We start from the raw sequence: 20070 nt of genomic DNA, 5'->3' as shown, positions 1-20070 counted from the left end.
CTCTGCCATGGGACCCGCTGCAATCAGAGGAGGGGACAAGCAATCACTTTGAGGAAACGTTGTCGGCAGACGTTCTCTAGTAATTGTCTGTCAACAATGTTGGTCTGAAATAACACTCTATTCATATGTGGTGATGAAGGAGGGGAATAGGGCTAGGGATCAGTGGAGGGAAGAAAGCTTTCCATGGCATCAGTTTGCTGTTTGGGTGACTCATATTACTTTATTTGATGGAGATATGCAGACCCACTCCAAATGTCTGACTGGTGCGTTAAGCAATCAAGCTGGTCCTGTGGGCCGAAGTATTGTACGTTTAAATGCACGAGTAAACCATTACCTGAAGGTGTTGTGTGGCCAAAGTGTATGAAGATCAAAACCATGGATAGATTGATCATCTCTAGTTGTTGCAACTGGCTACAGGCCATCAATCCAACTACTCAGCCTCGACAAGGGAGATTTTCATTCTTTCTCAAAGTCAACTGTCAAAAGTATGACTGGTATTCATTTGTATATGTCGATCGACACCGAGTGGACAACAACATTAGGATCACATTTAACAGTTCTGACTACCTCCAAGAGAACTGTATAATGCTCCTTATTTAAAACAGGTCAAAAGCATTAAGCTTGAGGAAAGAAAAGTGAGGCCCCCAAGGAAGGCCTGATATAATATTAGGCTGGACAAACGCTTCTGTTAAGGTCCCTTTTCACAATTACTTATGGAATACAATTGCCTGCCAGCTGGCGGGAGAACGATTTGACAGGTTTATCACAACATTGACAAAAGTAATTTACTCGGCTCACTCCTTTGTGTCTCTTTGGGGAATGTACATCTTAAAAATAAAAATAAATAAATGACAGCCCAGAGGGAACTGACAGCTCAATGTCTCCAAACCCCTCTGCAAGCCAGGGAGGAGTGACGCGCCATCGTAAAAGTGCGAGGGAACCGGACTACATGCTGTGATATATATCGCCCTTCCTGGGACGCTTGGTGGGCCATGATATTCTGAGAACAGCTTGAGGCCCATAACCAAAGAGCTGTGTAAGTTTCATTTCCTGATAAGGAGCTGTTCTTTTAACATGTTTAGCTCCGGAGATGTTCTGAGCTCTTGAAGCTTGATGCTGTGGTTGACTCATTTAGGCTTAATGTGTTTTATTAGTTGGCCTAAATGTGTTAACGTAAAAGCTGACCTATTCTGTTTAGAATGTTTTGCTATACACCACCAGATTTAGAATGGTTTGCTATACACCACCAGATTTAGAATGGTTTGCTATACACCACCAGGTTTAGAACGGTTTGCTGTACACCACCAGATTTAGAATGTTTTGCTATACACCACCAGATTTAGAATGGTTTGCTATACACCACCAGATTTAGAATGGTTTGCTATACACCACCAGATTTAGAATGGTTTGCTATACACCACCAGATTTAGAATGGTTTGCTATACACCACCAGATTTAGAATGGTTTGCTATACACCACCAGATTTAGAATGGTTTGCTATACACCACCAGATTTAGAATGGTTTGCTATACACCACCAGATTTAGAATGGTTTGCTATACACCACCAGATTTAGAATGGTTTGCTATACACCACCAGATTTAGAATGGTTTGCTATACACCACCAGATTTAGAATGTTTTGCTATACACCACCAGATTTAGAATGTTTTGCTATACACCACCAGATATAGAATGGTTTGCTATACACCACCAGATTTAGAATGGTTTGCTATCCACCACCAGATTTAGAATGTTTTGCTATACACCACCAGATTTAGAATGGTTTGCTATACACCACCAGATTTAGAATGGTTTGCTATCCACCACCAGATTTAGAATGTTTTGCTATACACCACCAGATATAGAATGGTTTGCTATACACCACCAGATTTAGAATGGTTTGCTATCCACCACCAGATTTAGAATGGTTTGCTATACACCACCAGATTTAGAATGTTTTGCTATACACCACCAGATTTAGAATGGTTTGCTATACACCACCAGATTTAGAATGGTTTGCTATCCACCACCAGATTTAGAATGTTTTGCTATACACCACCAGATATAGAATGGTTTGCTATACACCACCAGATATAGAATGGTTTGCTATCCACCACCAGATTTAGAATGTTTTGCTATACACCACCAGATATAGAATGGTTTGCTATACACCACCAGATTTAGAATGGTTTGCTATACACCACCAGATTTAGAATGTTTTGCTATACACCACCATATTTAGAATGGTTTGCTATACACCACCAGATTTAGAATGGTTTGCTATACACCACCAGATTTAGAATGGTTTGCTATACACCACCAGATTTAGAATGGTTTGCTATACACCACCAGGTATAGAATGGTTTGCTATACACCACCAGGTATAGAATGGTTTGCTATACACCACCAGGTATAGAATGGTTTGCTATACACCGCCAGATTTAGTTGTTTGCACTCCTCTTATATGGAACTGTAGGAACTGTTGTGAAAAAAACCCAACTTTTCCAGTTGAACAAATGATTGGCCCAAAACGAGCTAACGAGTGTAAAAACGATATAAAAGGACAGAATTTTTCAGAATTTTCTAAAATGAGAAAGTCTGACATAAAGAGTATCCGTGACGTCTCTGCTTTCATTTTAATATTTGAAGGTTGGGTTTGACTTCAAGTAATGCCTGCTAACAGGTGGGTGTTCGTTCGTAAATTATCTTTTGGAGGGCACACTGGACGCTCCGGCCAAAGAGTAGCGTTCTGATCTCACAACAAGCAGTCAAGCACCAAAATCTAATTGACTAAAGTTGGCTAGCTTGCTAGCTACCTCCTGACACAAATGAGGGAACAGCTCACTCTGATGAATGTTCCTCACCCTAGCAGAGCTGGTTAGGCTGTTTTCATGTGATCTAGACGGGTGAGTGACTAAATGAGGGAACAGCTCACTCTGATGAATGTTCCTCACCCTAGCAGAGCTGGTTAGGCTGTTTTCATGTGATCTAGACGGGTGAGTGACTAAATGAGGGAACAGCTCACTCTGATGAATGTTCCTCACCCTAGCAGAGCTGGTTAGGCTGTTTTCATGTGATCTAGACGGGTGAGTGACTAAATGAGGGAACAGCTCACTCTGATGAATGTTCCTCACCCCTAGCAGAGCTGGTTAGGCTGTTTTCATGTGATCTAGACGGGTGAGTGACTAAATGAGGGAACAGCTCACTCTGATGAATGTTCCTCACCCTAGCAGAGCTGGTTAGGCTGTTTTCATGTGATCTAGACGGGTGAGTGACTAAATGAGGGAACAGCTCACTCTGATGAATGTTCCTCACCCTAGCAGAGCTGGTTAGGCTGTTTTCATGTGATCTAGACGGGTGAGTGACTAAATGAGGGAACAGCTCACTCTGATGAATGTTCCTCACCCTAGCAGAGCTGGTTAGGCTGTTTTCATGTGATCTAGACGGGTGAGTGACTAAATGAGGGAACAGCTCACTCTGATGAATGTTCCTCACCCTAGCAGAGCTGGTTAGGCTGTTTTCATGTGATCTAGACGGGTGAGTGACTAAATGAGGGAACACCTCACTCTGATGAATGTTCCTCACCCCTAGCAGAGCTGGTTAGGCTGTTTTCATGTGATCTAGACGGGTGAGTGACTAAATGAGGGAACACCTCACTCTGATGAATGTTCCTCACCCTAGCAGAGCTGGTTAGGCTGTTTTCATGTGATCTAGACGGGTGAGTGACTAAATGAGGGAACACCTCACTCTGATGAATGTTCCTCACCCTAGCAGAGCTGGTTAGGCTGTTTTCATGTGATCTAGACGGGTGAGTGACTAAATGAGGGAACACCTCACTCTGATGAATGTTCCTCACCCTAGCAGAGCTGGTTAGGCTGTTTTCATGTGATCTAGACGGGTGAGTGACTAAATGAGGGAACAGCTCACTCTGATGAATGTTCCTCACCCTAGCAGAGCTGGTTAGGCTGTTTTCATGTGATCTAGACGGGTGAGTGACTAAATGAGGGAACAGCTCACTCTGATGAATGTTCCTCACCCTAGCAGAGCTGGTTAGGCTGTTTTCATGTGATCTAGACGGGTGAGTGACTAAATGAGGGAACAGCTCACTCTGATGAATGTTCCTCACCCTAGCAGAGCTGGTTAGGCTGTTTTCATGTGATCTAGACGGGTGAGTGACTAAATGAGGGAACACCTCACTCTGATGAATGTTCCTCACCCTAGCAGAGCTGGTTAGACTGTTTTCATGTGATCTAGACGGGTGAGTGACTAAATGAGGGAACACCTCACTCTGATGAATGTTCCTCACCCTAGCAGAGCTGGTTAGGCTGTTTTCATGTGATCTAGACGGGTGAGTGACTAAATGAGGGAACAGCTCACTCTGATGAATGTTCCTCACCCTAGCAGAGCTGGTTAGGCTGTTTTCATGTGATCTAGACGGGTGAGTGACTAAATGTGTTAATGGCGACATTTTAATGAGTGTCCCAAGTTGGTCATTTGTTCCTTGTATCCTTGTCTCCTTGCCTCCTCTCTCCTTGTCTCCTCTCTCCTTGCCTCCTCTCTCCTTGCCTCCTCTCTCCTCGTCTCCTCTCCCCTCGCCTCCTCTCTCCTTGCCCCCTCTCTCCTTACCTCCTCTCTCCTTGCCTCCTCTCTCCTTGCCTCCTCTCTCCTCGTCTCCTCTCTCCTTGCCCCCTCTCTCCTTGCCTCCTCTCTCCTTGCCCCCTCTCTCCTTACCTCCTCTCTCCTTCTCTCTGTGCAGCCAATGCCTGGAGCTGCTTGTGGATTGGACAGCTCTAACACGGTTCCACCTCCGACACCGCCAAAACAACCGCTAAGCGTCAAGACAAACCAATGTATGCATCAATGTATGCAGGCTCACTTAGAGATACAATTGAAGTCGGGAAGTTTACATACACCTTAGCCAAATACATTTAAACTCAGTTTTTTACAATTCCTGACATTTAAATAAACAAATTCCCAGTGGGTCAGAAGTTTACATACACTCAATTAGTATTTGGTAGCATTGCCTTTAAATTGTTTAACTTGGGTCAAACGTTTCGGGTAGCCCTCCACAAGCTTCCCACAATAAATTGGGTGAATGTTGGCCCATTCCTCCTGACAGAGCTGATATAACTGAGTCAGGTTTGTAGGCCTCATTGCTCGCACACGCTTTTTCAGTTTTGCCCACACATTCTCAATAGGATTGAGGTCAGGGCTTTGTGATGGCCACTCCAATAGCTTGACTTTGTTGTCCTTAAGCCATTTTGCCACAACTTTGGAAGTATGCTTGGGGTCATTGTCCATTTGGAAGACCCATTTGCGACCAAGCTTTAACTTCCTGACTGATGTCTTGAGATGTTGCTTCAATATATCCACAATTTTCCTTCCTCATGATGCCATCTATTTTGTGAAGTGCACCAGTCCCTCTTGCAGCAAAGCACCCCCACAGCATGATGCTGCCACCCCCGTGCTTCATGGTTGGGATAGTGTTCTTCGGCTTGCAAGCATCCCCCTTTTTCCTCCAAACGTAACGATGGTCATTATGGCCAAACAGTTCTATTTTTGTTTAATCAGACCAGAGGTAAAAAGTATGATTGTTGTCCCCATGTGCAGTTGCAAACCGTAGTCTGTCTTTTTTATGGCGGTTTTGGAGCAGTGGCTTCTTCCTTGCTGAGCGGCCTTTCAGGTTATGTCGATTAAGGACTCTTTTACTGTGGATATAGATACGTTTGTACCTGTTTCCTCCAGCATCTTCACAAGGTCCTTTGCTGTTGTTCTGGGATTGATTTGCACTTTTCGCATCAAAGTATGTTAATCTCTAGGAGAAAGAATGAGTCTCCTTCCCGAGCGGTATGACAGCTGCGTGGTCCCATGATGTTTATACTTGCGTACTATTGTTTGTACAGATGAACGTGGTACCTTCAGCTGTTTGGAAATTGCTCCCAAGGATGAACCAGACTTGTGGAGGTCTACATAATTTTTTTCTGAGGTCTTGACTGATTTCTTTTGATTTTCTCATGATGTCAAGCAAAGAGGCACTGAGTTTGAAGGTAGGCCTTGAAATACATCCACAGGTACACCTCCAATTGACTCATATTATGTCAATTAGCCTATCAGAAGCTTCTAAAGCCATGACATCATTTTCTGGAAATGTCCAAGCTGTTTAAAGGCACAGTCAACTTAGTGTATGTAAACTTCTGACCCACTGGAATTGTGATACAGTGAATTATAAGTGAAATAATCTGTCTGTAAACAATTGTTGAAAAAATTACTTGTGTCATGCACAAAGTAGATGTCCTAACCGACTTGCCAAAACGATAGTTTGTTAACAAGAAATTTGTGGAGTGGTTGAAAAACAAGTTTTAATGACTCCAACCTAAGTGTATGTAAACTTCGACTTCAACTGTAGATAGATAGACAGATAGACAGATAGACAGATAGACAGATAGACAGATAGATAGATAGATAGATAGATAGATAGATAGATAGATAGATAGATAGATAGATAGATAGATAGATAGATAGATAGATAGATAGATAGATAGATAGATAGATAGATAGATTGATAGATTGATAGATAGATAGATCTCATGGTCTGAGAGTCTTTAGGTGCCTTTTGGCAAACTCCAAGAGGGCTGCCATGTGCCTTTTACTGAGGAGTGGCTTCCGTCTGGCCACTGTACTTTTTTTTATTTTTTTTATTTTATTTCACCTTTATTTAACCAGGTAAACCAGTTGAGAACAAGTTCTCATTTACAACTGCGACCTGGCCAAGATAAAGCAAAGCAGTGCGATAAAAACAACAACACAGAGTTACATATGGGGTAAAACAAAACAAAGTCAAAAATACAACAGAAATACATATATATACAGTGTGTGCAAATGTAGCAAGTTATGGAGGTAAGGCAATAAATAGGCTATAGTGCAAAATAATTACAATTAGTATTAACACTGGAATGATAGATGTGCAAGAGATGATGTGCAAATAGAGATACTGGGGTACAAATGAGCAAAATAAATAACAATATAGGGATGAGGTAGTTGGGCGGGCTAATTTCAGATGGGCTGTGTACAGGTGCAGTGATCGGTAAGGTGCTCTGACAACTGATGCTTAAAGTTAGTGAGGGAGATAAAGGCCTGATTGGTGTAGTGCTTCGGAGATGGTTGTCCTTCTGGAAGTTTCTCCCATCTCCACAGAGGAACGCTAGAGCTCTGTCAGAGTGACCATCGGGTTCGTGGTCACCTTCCTGACCAAGGTCCTTCTCCCCCGATTGCTCAGTTTGGCTGGGCGGCCAGCTCTAGGAAGAATCTTGGTGGTTCCAATCTTCTTCCATTTATGAATGATGGAGGCCACTGTGTTCTTGGGGACCTTCAATGCTGCAGAAATTGTTTGGTACCTTTCCCCAGATCTGTGCCTCAACACAATCCCGTCTCTGAGCTTTACGGACAATTCCTTCAACCTCATGTCTTGGTTTTTGCTCTGCCATGCACTGTCAACTGTGGGACCTTATATAGACAGGTGTGTGCCTTTCCAAATCATGTCCAATCAATTGAATTTACCACAGGTGGACTCCAATCAAGGTGTAGAAACATCTCAAGGATGATCAATGGAAACAGGATGCACCTGAGCTCAATTTAGAGTCTCATAGCAAAGGGTCTGAATACTTATGTAAATAAGGTATTTCTGTTTATAATTTATAATACATTTTCTAAAATATCTAAAAAAAAACTTTTCGATTTGTCATTATGGGGTATTGTGTGTAGATTGAGGACATTTTTTTATTTAATACATTTTAGAAAAAGGCTGTAACGTAACATAATGTGGAAAAAGACGCCTCAACTGACAGCTTCATTAAATAGTACCCGCAAAACACCAGTCTCAACGTCAACAGTGAAGAGGTGACTCCGGGATGCTGACCTTCTAGGCAGAGTTGCAAAGAAAAAGCCATATCTCAGACTGGCCAATAAAAAGAAAAGATTAAAGATGGGCAGTCTGAGATATGGCTTTTTCTTTGGACCTGTGAGGCATCTGTTTCTCAAACTAGACACTCTAATGTATTTGACCTCTTGCTCAGTTGTGCACCGGGGCCTCCCACTCCTCTTTCTATTCTGGTTAGAGCCAGTTTGCGCTGTTCTGTGAAGGGAGTAGTACACAGCGTTGTACGAGATCTTCAGTTTCTTGGCCATTTCTCGCATGGAATAGCCTTCATTTCTCAGAACAAGAATAGACTGACGAGTTTCAGAAGAAAGTTCTTTGTTTCTGGACCTTTTGAGCCTGTAATCGAACCCACAATTGCTGATGCTCCAGATACTCAACTAGTCTCAAGAGGGCCAGTTTTATTGCTTCTTTAATCAGCACAACAGTTTTCAGCTGTGCTAGCAGAATTGCAAAAGGGTTTTCTAACGATCAATTAGCCTTTTAAAATGATAAACTTGGATTAGCAAACACAACGTGCCATTGGAACACAGGACTGATGGTTGCTTATAATGGGCCTCTGTACGCCTATGTAGATATTCCATTAGAAATCAGGTGTTTCCAGCTACAATAGCCATTTACAACATTAACAATGTCTACACTGTATTTCTGATCAATTTGATGTTATTTTAAATGGACAAAGAAATAGTTTTTCTTTCAAAAACAAGGACATTTCTAACTGACCCCAAACTTTTGAACGGTAGTGTGTATATATAGAGAGAGAGATACACTGAGGGTACAAAACATTATGAACACCTGATCTTTTCATGACAGACTGACCAGATGAATCAGTGAAAGCGATGATCCCTTATTGATGTCCACTTCAATCAGTGTAGATGAAGGGGAGGAGACAGGTTAAATAAGGATTTTTAAGCCTTGAGACAATTGAGACATGGATTGTGTACGTGTGCCATTCAGAGGGTGAATGGGCAAGACAAAAGATTTAAGTGCCTTTGAACTGGGTATGGTAGTAGGTGCCAGGCGCACCGGTTTGTGTCAAGAACTGCAACTCTGCTGGGTTTTTCACGCTCAACAGTTTCCTGTGTGTATCAAGAACGGTCTACCACCCAAAGGACATCCAGCCAACTTGACACCCGTGGGAAGCATTGGAGTCAACATCTCTGTGGAACACCTTAACGTCACTCAATATTAGGAAGGTGTTCTTAATGTTTTGAACACTCAGTGTATATGCTACAAATGCAATCATCATTAAAGTGTGTGCAAGAGCGAGAGAGAGAGAAGGAGAGAGAGAGAGAGAGACCTAAATGGCCAGAGACCTCTCAGAGGACAAGCCACCAACCATCTCAGGACTGAGCTTGTTGATCTCGTAGCACTGGCTGTCATGTAAGTGAGTCGGCTTTGATGTAATATTGCAATACTTCATTCTATTATCCTGTTTGACTGTGCGAGGTCATCTATCCTGGATAATGTCTCTCTATATCCGTCAGGAACATTTTCCTTTATTGGCTCGCCAGCCGACGCGCCGGAATACCAATGGATGTTTGATGGCATTATGCAGCATTTGTATGCTAGGCCTTCTAGTTGGGGAAAACTCGGGCAGAGCACAGAGGGAATATGTAAGTCAGATGTCAAAGGATGGGGGATGGGGGGAGATTTCTCAAAATGCTGGCGTTAAGCTGGAGTGGCATGTCAAATTTCCAAATTGAGGCATTTTAAGGATTTCGGCATTGTCTAATGTGCAACTGGCAATGTTGCTGCAAAGACTACCAATGTCAGTTGTCTAACTTTGTGTCTGCAAGTGTATCTGAGATGTGTTGTTAGTTTTGCACACTTCCAAACCCCCCACTGTTTCCAAACCATCCTAAGTAGGCCTAAATCAACTCTTCTCCTTTCCTGGTTCACCAAAAAGTAGCAACCATGCTATTTTGATAGATGTATTCCCATAATTGTGTAATTCAAATGTCAGCCAAATTAACCAATATATTACTTCTCCTTTTTCAAGACATTAGATGTTGATTTATAATCGATGACATAGCTCTCAGAGCAGGAACCTGTAAAAACCAGTAATCATGATTATGAAGAATTTCAACAGCAATTTACTCCATAAATGTAATGGCAATTTAATTCAAACGAATGCTAAAGGATATCTGGTAATAAAAATGTCTCCTTTGCTTTGATAAAATATTTGCAGCCTTAACTTGATGAAAATGAAATGTGCACAATGAATCATTGCTCGGGGAAATCAATTTATTTAGTCACTCAAAGGTGCTAAGTTATTTATTGCTTGTCAGCATGTGCTGTTGGTTCAATTTAATTCCAAGTAAGAAAAAAAAGAAGAGACTGCATAGAGGAGTAGACTGGAAGAAAGATTATGCTGATGTACAAACAAAGAACAGAGCACTCAGATAGAAGCGTCTCCTTATTTGAATATACAGTGTCTTTCTTCGGAGGCGTCGGAGATATAAACACCCGATTATATCTGTACAGATTCGACATCAGCAAAAGTGGACCTCAGCATACAAAATGGCTGGAAATAGGTATTTTTTTTACTAGAGTCCTGCACTGTAGACTAGAGTCCTGCACTGTAGACTAGAGTCCTGCACTGTAGACTAGATCCTGTCCCTGTTTCCTGTGGAGCATCTTGGGTAAACTTTTTTTTTCTCTCTCTTTCACTTCAGAACTTTTTTTGATTGATGGATCCCAATGGGCAGGCCGCCATTTTGGGTGTTGAGCTGAGAGATTGATGTGACATTTGACTCTGTCACATATTGAGGGGAAAAGTCACTGGCATCAAAGTATAAACACTTTGGAAGAAATATAGGACCCCATTTAACGAATTTGCATTTCAATCAAATGTCTTAGTTAGAAAGCACACTTTGTTTTGTGAATTAGACTTTATGATGGTATCCAGGCAATGTAGAGAAATGTGAAGAGTTAAGTTGCATTTTGACGCTATATACTGTATACAGTATCTACATACAGTCAAAAGTTTGGACACACCTACTCATTCAAGGGTTTTGCTTTATTTTAACTATTTTCTACATTGTAGAATAATAGTGAAGACATCAAAATGACGAAATAACACATATGGAATCATGTAGTAACCAAAAAAGTGTTAAACAAATCCAAATCTATTTTATATTTGAGATTCTTCAAATAGCCACCCTTTGCCTTGATGACAGCTTTGCACACTCTTGGCATTCTCTCAACCAGCTTCACCTGGAATGCTTTTCCAACAGTCTTGAAGGAGTTCCCACATATGCTGCGCACTTGTTGGCTGCTTTTCCTTCACTCTTGACGGAGATTTTTTAGTGGACTATGAGATAAAACTGGGTTAATCACAAACATAGAGTTAGAATTCTTTGTTGCTAGGCAAATAACTTAATTGGGTCATTTCACTGTGTGTGTGTGTGGGTGAAGTGGGAATCTGACCTAGGGTCGAATTGCTCGGTCTTACTTAAATCCATGGCTGTCCTACCTTATCAGAGACTGAAACCAGACTGTGGTCTAATGCATCTCTCCTCAAACAAAGGTTCTGAGAGCTGGGGTTGAACAGAGTTTAAACTAAACATGTGTTTTTGTAAGATAAGGGATTGATTGATTTGTATTACTATCGATTCTGAACTGAATGAAAGTCGAATTTAGCCGACAAAGGACATGTGGGCGGAGCAATAAAGAGCGGGAAACTGAAGAGGGAGGGGTTTTGAGATAGAAGGGATGAGAATGGGATTATATAGATGGGGAGCATAAAGAGAGAGGGGGGCCTAATCTGCAGATTAGCCTGGCTTTGTTGAAATTGTAATAGTCATTCTTGATTCCACAAAAACTCTGGAAGAACTTTGATTTTTAATAAAGTATTGTGATTAATTTCCACAACACTCTGCCGTCCGACTCATCCCAAACCATCTCAATTGGGTTGAAGTCGGGGGATTGTGGAGGCCAGGTCATCTGATGCAGCACTCCATCACTCTCCTTCTTGGTAAAATAGCCCTTACACAGCCTGGAGGTGTGTTGGGTCATTGTCCTGTTGAAAAACAAATGACAGTCCCACTAAGCCCAAACCAGATGGGATGGCGTATCACTGCAAAATGCTGTGGTAGACATGCTGGTTAGGTGTACCTTGAATTCTAAATAAATCACAGACAGTGTCACCAGCAAAGCACCCCCTCACCATCACACCTCCTCCTCCATGCTTTACAGTGGGAAATACACATGCAGAGATAATCCGTTCACCCACACCACGTCTCACAAAGCCACGGCGGTTGGAACCAAAAATCTCCAATGTGGACTCTAGACAAAAGGACACATTTCCACCGGTCTAATGTCCAATGCTCATGTTTCTTGGCCCAAGCAGGTCTCTTCTTCTTATTGGTGTCCTTTAGTAGTGGTTTCTTTGCAGAAATTAGACCATGAAGGCCTGATTCACACAGTCCCCTCTGAACAGTTGATGTTGAGATGTGTCTGTTACTTGAATTCTGCGAAGCATTTATTTGGGCTGCAATGTCTGAGGCTGGTAACTCTAATAAACTTATCCTCTGCAGCAGAGGTAACTCTGGGTCTTCCATTCCTGTGGCGGTCCTCATGAGAGCCAGTTTCATCATAGCGCTTAAGGGTTTTTGCGACTGCACTTGAAGAAACTTTCAAAGTTCTTGAAATGTTCTGTATTGACTGACCTTCATCTCTTAAAGTAATGATGGACTGTCGTTTCTCTTTGCTTATTTGAGCTGTTCTTGCCATAATATGGGCTTGGTATTTTACCAAATAGGGCTATCTTCTGTATACCCCCTTACCTTGTCACAACACAACTGATTGGCCGAATCGTATTAAGAAGGAAATAAATTCCACAAATTAACTTTTAACAAGGCACACCTGTTAATTGAAATGCATTCCAGGTGACTACCTCATGAAGCTGGTTGAGAGAATGCCAAGAGTGTGCAAAGCTGTCATCAAGTCAAAGGGTGGACATTTGAAGAATCTCAAATATAAAATATATTTTGATTTGTTTAACATACCATATGTGTTATTTCATAGTTTCGATGTATTCTACAATGTAAAAAATAGTAAAAATAAAGAAAAACCCTTGAATGAGTAGTCCAAACTTTTGACTGCTACTGTATGTACACAGCCTACATGGGAAATGGATTCAAAACGTGTCTACCGTCATGAGACACAACCACCGCTTACGTAAAACATGTTTATGTGAGGTATAACCACAACTTTGATGTATGCAAATTGGTCTGGACCACAGAGTACAGTCATTTACCAGTCACAGTTGATTTACCTTTCTAGCTAGCTCTAGGGGGGCCATTCAAATGCTTTGATGTGGCAACTTTTACAACATCCTGCTACAGTGTCCAGTCCAACCATACCTGGCATCCTCCCATCCATACCTCTTCACTAGAACCTGTCTATTTCCATTCATGAGTAAAAAAAAAATAAAAAAAAGTAAAAGAGGGTGTACTTCCCCGAAAATTAGGAAGACTTGGTTCTGTAAACCTGTCTCCTATTAAGGCTAGGGAGACTTTTTCCTAGTCCGCCCCCCCCTACCCTCATGACATGTATGACTGTAGATCAGAGAACTGGATGGGTTTTAGCATAGGGTGTGAGGCCCAAATGGCACCGTGTTCTGAAAAAGTATGGCACTATATTGGCAATACTAGAGTGACATTTCAGATGCAACTATGATGGTGTACACTCCACCTTGGGTTGGAAGCATTAGCATAATGCTCACACCTATCCACTCTTTCTATGTCTGCAGTGATAGTCAGAGCAGTTTATCAGCTCATCCCCTGATAATAATTCACAGCCTAATGCAGTAAAATGACACAGGTTTTAAAAATAAAATAAAAAACTGTAATCAATCATAGACACTATGAACACTTCAGTCTCTTTATATATATTTTTTTAAGTGGACATTTCCCCCTTAAAATCAGGAATGAATGACGAGAGATAAAATGATAAACGTTGGTGTGGATTTTGGTGTACAATTTTTATTTATTTTATAATGCAAATACCCAAGAGGCACTTCAACGCTTATTCTGCATTTCATTTGGTCCTGGGGGGGGGGCTGTTTGCTTCTGAATCTGCATGTAATTGCGCCCCGTAACCTTACAGTTTACCAGAACAAAGCGGCTTCAGACTAAATTACAGCAAAGCGCAAAAACATGTAAGGTGAGAGCATGCTATGATTTCTATTTTCCCCGGCGAAGAGGGGGAAAAAAAAAAAAAACACTAGAAATGAATTTAGTTGATCAAATGGGTGGCTACTTTACTTGATTTATGTCATTTATGGAGCCACGGCCAATTATCTAATTTAAAGTCCATTGTGTGTATGTTTTCCCTTCCTCTCTTTGCATATGAGAGTGCAGGTCAAGTTCAACAACAGTGCAGACCTTTACCTATGGTTCATGTATATGCAGGGTGCCTCATAGTGGCTCCTAGGGCTAGGGTGGATATAAATCAACAGGTATTCATAAACCCCTGACTTCACATGGTTTGCAGTCACCAAAAGGATTGGACTTACTCCTCCTATACATGAAGATAACGTAGAGAGAACTGAAGATAGATAGCCCTGTGTATCTCATACACTACATGACCAAAGTGAGAGCATCGTTGTACATCTCATTCCAAAATCACGGGCATTAATATGGAATTGGTCCCCGGTTTGCTGCTATAACGGCCTCCAATCTTCTGGGAATGCTTTCCACTGGATGTTGGAACATTGCTGCGGGCATTGTCATGCTGAAACAGGAAAGGGCCTTCCCCAAACTGTTGCCACAAAGTTGGAAGCACAGAATCGTCTAGAATGTCATTATATGCTGTAGCGTTAAGATTTCCCTTCACTGGAACTAAGGGGCCTAGCCCGAACCATGAAAAACAGCCCCAGACCATTATTCCTCCGCCACCAAACTTTACAGTTGGCACTGTGCGTTTGGGACAGGTAGCGTTCTCCTGGCATCCACCAAACCCAGATTCGTCCGTCGGACTGCCAGATGGTGAAGCGTGATCAATCACTCCAGAGAATGTGTTTCCACTGCTCCAGAGTTCAATGGCCGCGAGCTTTACACCACTCCAGCCGATGCTTGGCATTGCGCACGGTGATCTTAGGCTTGTGTGCGGCTGCTCGGCCAGGGAAACCCATTTCATGAAGCTCCCGACGAACAGTTCTTGTGCTAACGTTGCTTCCAGAGGCAGTTTGAAACTCGGTAGTGAGTGTTGCAACCGCTCTATGCGCTTCAGCCCTCGGCGGTCCCGTTCTGTGAGCTTGTGTGGCCTTACACTTCGCGGCTGAGCTGTTGTTGCTCCTAGACGTTTCCACTTCACAATAACAGCACTTACAGTTGACCGGGGCAGCTCTAAGCAAGGCAAGAATTTTGACGAACTGACTTGTAGGAAAGGTGGCATCCTATGACGTTGCCACGTTGAAAGTCACTGAGCTCTTCAGTAAGGCCATTCTACTGCCAATGTTTCGCTATGGAGATTGCATTGCTGTATGCTCGATTTTATACACCTGTCAGCAACGGGTGTGGCTGAAATAGCTGAATCCACTAATTTGAAGGGGTGTCCACATACACTATATACACAAAAGTATCTATCTTCTAGTCCACTACACTAATGTTGAGAGTTGACGTCATACAAATCATTAAATTTTGTCCTATAAAGGCCCGTTTTCCCTGTACCCCATAGTCTCAGCCGGTTCCAATTCGCTCCCTACCCCTTCCCCTTGGTCCTAACCCTTCCATGTTTGCCAATCTGAAGGGTCTGGATAGGTATCAGCAGTGTAGGGTTGAGCTTCCACCTTGCAGATCTGAAAACAACAGGAGGGTTAAAGGCATCAAAAGGCAGCATAAAGGGACTGACGGTATCGGTTTCATCATGAGGCCTATGCACAATTGTTTCTTTACAGGCAGTTCACTATCAAACATTGTTTCGGTGGCACAATACTCTTATAAATCATCTCTTTTCCTTTGTTACCTGACCTGAATCCGACTGGATAGGTGAAAGTAGTGTGGTGGATCCTACTTATATCAGATTGTGTATGAGTCTCGGGCCATGCGACTTCGAACTACCCATTACAGTAATCAGTGGTCAGGGAGCAGTGTAGCTTAACAGACTGACATTAAACCTTCTTTCTCAACTAGTCTTTCCTTCTTCTTTCTACTCGCTTCCTTCTCGTCATTCATTGGAGGAGAAGATCTGTGGTACCCCGCCTGCGCCTCCAAAAACGTTTTGAAGGAATCAAGGAGAGAGGAAGCAAGGAGAGGCTACTAAACAAAATCCTAATGTCTGTTCACACGTCACATACCAATATTTCTCTATGAACTAGTGTAATTGTGCCACCTACAGCTCTGGTAGTGAATTGCTTATTGAACTGGGTTACATTTAGTATTTAACAATCCCCTGTCGTATTAAACAGCCTCGTTTCCCTCTATATAATTTAACGTTGATGTGCTCAATTTATTTATATTGACATAGTTGGCAACTTAAAACGTGATCGCTGAATATATACAATTTTTCATTGATGATAAATAAATGCTATTTTCAAGTAAATGCTGCTGGTTTGGCTCCATAATCTGCCTGGACAACGTGCCAGTGTTGAGACCTTCTAATACTGGACTCTAATGCTACCTGTAATGCAACCTTGACCTCCCTCTAAATAATCATTTTGTTGACATGGTTAGGTAGGTGACAGCAATAGTTTTGAAACCTGGCTTTCACCTACCCAATAACATACAGATCAGGTGATAGGCTCAAGAAAAGGTGGAAGTAAGGATGAGTTTTACAGATTTGAACAAGAGTGGCTATTTCTCTTTTATGTAAAAAAAAAAAGTATATATATTTATAAACACACACACACACACACCATCGCCTCCTGTCCTTCATTGCAATGAGCTAATAGAACTGACCAGGGGAAAGCCAGCCTGATAATGAGAACTGACCAGGGGAACTGACCAGGGGAAAGCCAGCCTGATAATGAGAACTGACCAGGGGAAAGCCAACCTGATACTGAGAACTGACCAGGGTAACTGACCAGGGGAAAGCCAGCCTGATAAGGACAACTGACCAGGGGAACGCCAACCTGATAATGAGAACTGACCAGGGGAACGCCAGCCTGATAATGAGAACTGACCAGGGGAAAGCCGACCTGATAATGAGAACTGACCAGGGGAAAGCCAGCCTGATAATGAGAACTGACCAGGGGAACGCCATCCTGATAATGAGAACTGACCAGGGGAAAGCCAGCCTGATAATGAGAACTGACCAGGGGAACTGACCAGGGGAAAGCCAGCCTGATAATGACAACTGACAAGGGGAAAGCCAACCTGATAATGAGAACTGACGAGGGGAAAGCCAGCCTGATAATGAGAACTGACCAGGGGAAAGCCAACCTGATACTGAGAACTGACCAGGGGAACTGACCAAGGGAACTGACCAGGGGAACTGACCAGGGGAAAGCCAGCCTGATAATGAGAACTGACCAGGGTAACTGACCAGGGGAAAGCCAGCCTGATAAGGACAACTGACCAGGGTAACTGACCAGGGGAAAGCCAGCCTGATAAGGACAACTGACCAGGGGAACGCCAACCTGATAATGAGAACTGACCAGGGGAACGCCAGCCTGATAATGAGAACTGACCAGGGGAAAGCATACCTGATAATGAGAACTGACCAGGGGAAAGCCAGCCTGATAATGAGAACTGACCAGGGGAACGCCATCCTGATAATGAGAACTGACCAGGGGAAAGCCAGCCTGATAATGAGAACTGACCAGGGGAACTGACCAGGGGAAAGCCAGCCTGAAAATGACAACTGACCAGGGGAAAGCCAACCTGATAATGAGAACTGACCAGGGGAACGCCAGCCTGATAATGAGAACTGACCAGTGGAAAGTCAGCCTGATAATGAGAACTGACCAGGGGAAAGCCAGCCTGATAATGAGAACTGACCAGGGGAAAGCCAGCCTGATAATGAGAACTGACCAGGGGAAAGCCAGCCTGATAATGAGAACTGACCAGGGGAACGCCAGCCTGATAATGAGAACTGACCAGGGGAACACCATCCTGATAATGAGAACTGACCAGGGGAAAGCCAGCCTGATAATGAAAACTGACCAGGGGAACTGACCAGGGGAAAGCCAGCCTGATAATGTCAACTGACCAGGGGAAAGCCAACCTGATAATGAGAACTGACCAGGGGAACGCCAGCCTGATAATGAGAACTGACCAGGGGACAGCCAACCTGATAATGAGAACTGACCAGGGGAACTGACAAGGGGAAAGCCAGTCTGATAATGAGAACTGACCAGGGGAACTGACCAGGGGAAAGCCAGCCTGATAATGAGAACTGACCAGGGGAAAGCCAACCTGATAATGAGAACTGACCAGGGGAACTGACAAGGGGAAAGCCAGCCTGATAATGAGAACTGACCTGGGGAAAGCCAGCCTGATAATGAGAACTGACCAGGGGAACTGACCAGGGGAAAGCCAGCCTGATAATGAGAACTGACCAGGGGAAAGCCAGCCTGATAATGAGAACTGACCAGGGGAAAGCCAACCTGATACTGAGAACTGACCAGGGGAACTGACCAGGGGAACGCCAGCCTGATAATGAGAACTGACCAGGGGAATTGACCAGGGGAAAGCCAGCATGATAATGAGAACTGACCAGGGGAACTGACCAGGGGAAAGCCAGCCTGATAATGAGAACTGACCAGGGTAACTGACCAGGGGAAAGCCAGCCTGATAATGACAACTGACCAGGGGAACGCCAGCCCAATAATGCGAACTGACCAGGGGAAAGCCAACCTGATAATGAGAACTGACCAGGGGAAAGCCATCTTGATAATGTGAACTGACCAGGGGAAAGCCAGCCTGATAATGTGAACTGACCAGGGGAAAGCCAGCCTAATAATGAGAACTGACCAGGGGAAAGCCAGCCTGATAATGAGAACTGACCAGGGGAAAGCCAGCCAGATAATGAGAACTGACCAGGGGAAAGCAAGCCTGATAATGAGAACTGACCAGGGGAAAGCAAGCCTGATAATGAGAACTGACCAGGGGAAAGCCAGCCTGATAATGAGAACTGACCAGGGGAAAGCCAGCCTGATATTGAGAACTGACCAAGGGAAAGCCAGCCTGATAATGAGAACTGACCAGGGGAAAGCCAGCCTGATAATGAGAACTGACCAGGGGAAAGCCAGCCTGATAATGAGAACTGACCAGGGGAAAGCAAGCCTGATAATGAGAACTGACTAGGGGAAAGCCAGCCTGATAATGAGAACTGACCAGGGGAAAGCCAGCCTGATATTGAGAACTGACCAAGGGAAAGCCAGCCTGATAATGAGAACTGACCAGGGGAACTGACCAGGGGAAATCCAGCCTGATAATGAGAACTGACCAGGGGAACGCCAGCCAGATAATGAGAACTGACCAGGGGAAAGCCAGCCAGATAATGAGAACTGACCAGGGGAAAGCCAACCTGATAATGAGAACTGACCAGGGGAAAGCCGCCTGATAATGAGAACTGACCAGGGGAAAGCCAGCCTGATAATGAGAACTGACCAGGGGAAAGAGCCTGATAATGAGAACTGACCAGGGGAAAGCCAGCCTGATAATGAGAACTGACCAGGGGAACTGACCAGGGGAACTGACCAGGGGATGGCCATGCTGATAATGAGCCTTTTAATCTATCAAGTATTGTCCAATCAGTGCAGATAAAGGGCAGGAGAGGATGGATAACAGCAACAGAGACAGACACCATGGAGCCCAACAAGGAAATGACCACGTATGATAGTCTAAGTCTGCCATCTAGTGTGACAAAAGGGAAACACATGGAGAATTGTCTACAACACTGCCTTTCTGGTTTCAAACAGTCCCAAAAACACAACAAATATTTAACTTTCCTAATAAAGCTCCCCTTTGTGCGACTGTACCCATCACACATGTACAATTACTTACTTCTCTCTTTGGAAACCTTCTGTACCGTCTCAAAGTAAACATCTTCTACTCCAGTTTCTACTGCAGTGTCATAAGTGAGCACAGAACAGATGATAAAATAAGTTTGATTTTATCTTCAAGTTTGAAACATCGCATTTGGTTTTTGTCCATTACAGTACCTAGTGAAAGTCTTCACACCCC

The sequence above is a fragment of the Coregonus clupeaformis genome, chromosome 1 (genome assembly GCF_020615455.1).
Source record: "Coregonus clupeaformis isolate EN_2021a chromosome 1, ASM2061545v1, whole genome shotgun sequence".
Classification (NCBI taxonomy): Eukaryota; Metazoa; Chordata; class Actinopteri; order Salmoniformes; family Salmonidae; genus Coregonus; species Coregonus clupeaformis.
Note: the sequence above shows the minus strand (reverse complement) of the source record.